The sequence below is a fragment of the Miscanthus floridulus genome, chromosome 18 (genome assembly GCF_019320115.1).
Source record: "Miscanthus floridulus cultivar M001 chromosome 18, ASM1932011v1, whole genome shotgun sequence".
In the NCBI taxonomy this organism is placed as follows: Eukaryota; Viridiplantae; Streptophyta; class Magnoliopsida; order Poales; family Poaceae; genus Miscanthus; species Miscanthus floridulus.
Genome location: NC_089597.1, coordinates 41407658 through 41413190, shown reverse-complemented (window position 1 = coordinate 41413190; position 5533 = coordinate 41407658). Strand labels below are relative to the sequence as shown.

The window sequence follows — 5533 nt, the reverse complement described above, 5'->3', positions numbered from 1 at the left end:
TCACACTTGATCCCTACTCTTTCCTCGTACTTCACAGGTTTTCTAGGCCAAGGGTGAACTAGACTCGCATTCACTTGCTAGGAAAAAGAGAGTGGATCAGGCTACGACCGAGGTTGAGGATAGGTCATAGGATGGATGAGGTAAAGTATTCCAAAACAGAGGATTCCAACCTGAGGAAGTAGGTCAACCACCTTGAATATGGCTCCATGGAAGTAGTTAGGGGATAAGCCCAAGGAGGATAGGCCAATGGGATTTCCACAATGAGTCCTAGTACCAGGTAGGTTAAGGCATAATAAGTCAAAGAGGTCTTAGCAGAACTCGATAGGCCAAAAAGGAGGGACTCATCAAAGGAAGTTGCCGACTTGGGTAGGTAAGTAAGAAAGTAGACTCCTTCATCGGCCAGGGTACTCCTAAAATCTATCTCAGTAGGGAAAAGAGAAGTTATGGTATAGAGAATTCTAACCTAAATGGATGCAGTGATTAGGGTCTTTGTCCCTAAGAAATGCATCCTTACGAATACAAGAGTGGTTTTTTTTGGTATAGCAGGACTTGAACCTACGACCACTAGGTTAAAAGCCCAATGCTCTACCAACTGAGCTATACACCCAATTTCAAAGAAGGCTTGGTGCGGAAAAGAAAAGAGGGTGGCCTAGCCCCTTTTCTTCTTATCATATCACAAGGGCACGGCTCTGTATGGGGCTCGTACTATGGAGCAAGTCTAGGAGTCCTTTCCACTCATTGAGGGTTCTATCTAAAAAAGAAGGTCAATGGGGGAGACTATAGTAGCTCAAACTCAGACTATCTACAAAAAAGCTAAAACTCCCTTATCTTCAACTATGAACTTACATCTATCGATAACACGGGCTTCTTAGGTCAATCACATCCCCAGGAACTTCTAACTGGCCTAGCAAGGACCAACTTGAGAAATTGATTCAATTTAACGAGAGGCTCGGAGATGGTATACGTAGAATAGGGGAAAGTAAAGACAAACTTCGGTCAATTTACATTTTCAAAACTACAACTATCTTACCTAGAGTCCCAGAGCTTAATAGAACTCTTGTTTACAATAAGAGCCCACCGCTTTATAAGTGCTTTCCTCTCTCTTTCTTTCGAACCATAAACTCCGAAGCGGTTTCACTTTACCATACTGGAGAAGGGCTTCACTCACGCCTTGGGGACAGAACTAGAGTACAAAACTAGCTTCCTCTATACATATTGTTTTCGAGTAATAATACTATCATTGAGAAAGAATAGATAACAACTATCAGGCATATGACTAATTTCTATATGGGTGTAGGCTCATACTCTCATTTTATCCTTGCTCGCTATTCCTGACAAGAATACGTCACTTAAAATAAGCTATTGATGTCTTAGTTCTGACCTTGTCTCCTTTGTTTCTTTTGTTCACCGGTGCAAGGCAAGGGCGGAGCTCTCTTATGTTCATCTTCCATGCCTATCTACATCCCAAGCAATAAATGAGTGAAATCTAATCCTAGAAAAAGGCTCTCTTCATCTTTTGCTTCCCCACCCGGCCTCTATTCTAGATTCACCGTCTTTGGATGCATCAGTTTTTATGCTTATGCTTAATCTTAATACTAGCAAGTTACTTCAATTACCTTACCCCACTGCCCCCTACACCCACTTCCTCAGATGAGTTATATTCCTTTTTAGCTATTTCACCCTATCTCCGCTTCTTCTATATCTGATGATACCTTAGCCGAGGATGAAAATGACTACGAGGAACAAAACGAATGAAGGTCGGTTTCCTTTTCCCGGTGGTGGCTACCTTGACTCCAATAACAAAGAGGAACTATCTCCCATACTACCAATCTAGACTAGATGAAGAAGTTTCGATTGCCTAGCCAATCAGAGTTCATCAGGGGAGTACTATATTCCCTTCTAGTGCCATCTTCCTAAACCTATCTTCCTAAGTGGGATTTCTCCTACCCTTCACTGCATTGACTGAAGTCGCTTACGCTCTCTCGACTATTCGCTTATGAACTGATCCTTCTTTCTGGATTTCTTCTATCACGGCACGGATAGTACGAGTTCATAGTCCTTTGCCTCTGCTTCACTCCCAAGTGCTATTCCTTCAACCCTTGATTCATATCCTAATGATGGGAAAAACCTATCATTCATATCCAGAACTAAGCAGACAGACTAAACAGTTCCTTGAAAGCAAGGGTGGTTGATGAGCCCTCTTACTCCCTTCTTCTGTACATCAATACCGTTCCTCCATGGTTGCTCTCCCTAGTGCCAGTTTCCTTAGCAGCTCTGATTCTCCTTGGCCCCGCTCCGCTCTGGGTAGATGATAGCTACAACCATCCTCCCTGGTTTTTCTAACCAACTCACTATCCAAATTCTGTTGCTTGTAATTTCAAATGGGAGTTGACTTTCCTTTTCTTCATACAACCCTAGCCAAGTAAAGGTGAACCTCCCTTACCTAATATAATAAGGTAGAACCCCCTTTCCTTGATATCCTACCTCTTGTCTTCCTCTCATTTTATGCAATCATGAAATCCACCACCATTTCATTAATAGAAATACACATTATCTTTATATAACCCGCATAAAGCTATAAATTATCTTTAGTTTGAAGAGGTACCCTTTTTCTAGGACTTGAGGGAAGGCAGTATAGTGGATCCTTAGCTACCTTCGTGGCACAAGCAAATATGATGTTTCTGTTTGATCAAACCAGAGATGGAATTCCCTTGATGATAGCCTTTATTTTCTGATTGGAATAGAGATATGAATGAAAGTCAGTATCTTGCTTCATTCAAGTTGGCAAATCCTCCTCTTGATGGCAATCAAGGGGAGAGCTGGTGTTGAGAAAAGAAACCTATTAGTTGAAGGAATGGATTTCTATATCTTTCTTGTCTGTCCCCTTCTTTCCCTTTATCTTTTCTGCCATCCCGACTAGTATGGCATATTCCCTTATCTTTTTAGATGGGATGGGCCAAAGATATAGGTTTCTGGTCCATGGAGGACAAACTGAATTCAATTATCTAGGCTCCCCTTCGGCCTGTAGAGAAGTGAAGTCATCAACCCTATCTAGTTCTGGTTTGCAAAGGAATAAAACACGTACAACACTAGCAAGAAGAGACTTGCCAAAGAATTTGATGCCTCGCAGGATCCTGCAAAAGTGGAGTCCAGAAAAGCACGAGTTGGGTCAGCGGTTTCAAATTCAGATAGTTCAGTTCAATCATCATCTGACACCTTTCGGTGCCATTCCTTTTGAAACTAGTGTTTCTTTTGTCAAATAATTCGATGCCCCTGCAAAAAAACGAGTCAAGAAAGAGGTAAGGGTCGGGTCAGAGGCAGAACAGACATTCAAAGCAACCGAACCATAGATCCAGCTTTGCAGGACAAGCATAACAAAAGTAAGCATTTGGCCAGACATTCAAATAAACCCTGTATCTAGAAATCCATCATCCCTGTCTGAACAGTCTAAGCATCATATCTTTTTTCTTTTCACTTCCGCTGCATCGTCTGGACATTAGAAATAGCTGCATTAGCAGCATCTCGCTACAACTCCCTTGGCAACCCTAGCACCAACAGGAACAACTCATTTAAAGCTAGCAACAACTAACAATTTCTACTTCCTCGAACAAGAGCTTGCTTTTAGTTCACGTTAGCTACATTCGTTTTAATAGAAAGATGGGAAAGGCTAGGTTAGCAGAAGACTATGCTTGTGCCACAAACTTATTGCTTCTCTAAAGCATTTCTTCAATGAATCTTACTCGGTATAGTATTCATAAGGGACCTGTATCTAAATATTATGTTCTAACATTCCTATTTTGGTTGGCAGTTTCTCAAATGAAAGAGCACAACCCTTTCCATCACTTCTCTACATATTGGCATTCGGAGCTAGGAGCAGAGAAGAGAACTTACAAGTAGCAAAGCAGAAATACATTGGAATGAAATGAAAGAGGGAGGAGCTGATGCATCGGCTACCAAGCTCAGCTAGGAGGAAGCAGGTGGTATTGGTCTTGAATTCAAATCAGCAAATAAGTACTTTGAATCTCGAATTGACATATAGTAGGAGTGAACTAGCCTGATCAATAGTCGAGAAAGCTTAAGGCCCAGTATGGATTGTTTGCTAACTTCACATATTCAAAGTCTAGTGTTACAAGAGATAGTAGCCCGGAAGACAGATTGCTAGAAAGAACTACATGTTAGAGCGTAGGATAACTTTTTTTACTAGACTCTACCAGCCGAAGGGACAAGAGAGACTATAGCCTGGTCCAAAAATAAGGGCAATATGACTAACAAGACCAGCCCTGCTTAGTGATGGCGGGAAAGCTAAGTTGGTCTTATTAGGTTTTGTAAAAGGTAGAAGCATGTTTTAGTCACTCTATAGAAGCCACAATCGAACTATCATGAACATCTAGATGGGTGGGTCCTTTGATTAGTATTTCTCATATCTCCTCTTCTCAATAGATATAATCATCATTAGCTGCATTCGTTTTAAAGCTTAACACATTTCTTTTCTTCACTTCCGGCTGGAACACCCTACGGGGGTACGCCACTTGCTCAAGCCTGGGCAACAACAACAATCAGCTTTTTCATCACAGCAAAAACTCGTATCAAATCGATATGCATTGGCAGGAACAAGCAGAAACAAGTTTGAAGCTAGGGCACTTCTGCTCTAGTAAACCTCTTGTTGCTACACCGGGACAGGGCCCATGCATTTACAACTCATTTACTAGATTGACATGCTCAATCGACAACAGCAAAAAGTGGTAAGTATGGGTCCCGGGAAGCACTCTGCAGGAATGTTATTATAGTGAATGCTCCACACTAAGTTAGGGAAGGAATGCTTTTACCTACCATAGCATAACTAGACACTTGCCTTGGGAACATGTCTCACTCCTTTTAGTCGTTCAGTTACTTTTAGTTCCTATTTTGAATGAAATGGCTATGTTTTATTATGTTTTCATGATCTAATCTTAGGTACGCTTTTGTTCCCTTTTCCATCGGAAGATAGCAGTTTGCAGAAGGTTTTCGCCATGCTTTTGCCCCTTCTTCCCTCGAACTAATTAAAATTACATAAAGGATAAGAATAATGATACAGATAGCTTATACTATCAATACGAGACTCACTCTATTATACGGGGTCTAATAAAAAAGTATGAAACAGGAAGTAGAAGAGCTGATTGTATGAATGAAATAATCTAGTATTCCAATCTTTTTATCCCATGCCAAAGGGGTACAAATGATAGTCGATATCTTCATCGTACTCTCTAGGGAGAGGCTTTGAACCTGCTTGCGTCTACCAATCTCTTCTCTTCAAGCCTAATTCTTGCTGAGGATCAGTTCCCTTCTTTTTTGATGGGTCGGAGTAAGTAAGGGTGATTGCTGATTGAAAAGATAGTTGCAATGTGTGTTGACTAACGTGCCCAATATAGATATGGCAAGGCGCAAGGGATAGCCAGCTTTTCCCGAAGAGAATGGGATGGATATGTTGCAACAGGAAGCAGCAGAGGGCAAAATCTATTGATTGAGGAAAGGATTGTTATCCTACATACAAAGG

The 5533-nt window shown here is 41.3% G+C and overlaps 1 non-coding gene across 1 annotated transcript; it reads right to left on the bottom strand.

Moving 5' to 3' along the window:
- Positions 1-534: 534 nt before the first annotated feature.
- Positions 535-607, bottom strand: TRNAK-UUU (transfer RNA lysine (anticodon UUU)). The gene has a single exon. It is a non-coding gene; the product is annotated as a tRNA-Lys (tRNA).
- Positions 608-5533: the final 4926 nt, after the last annotated feature.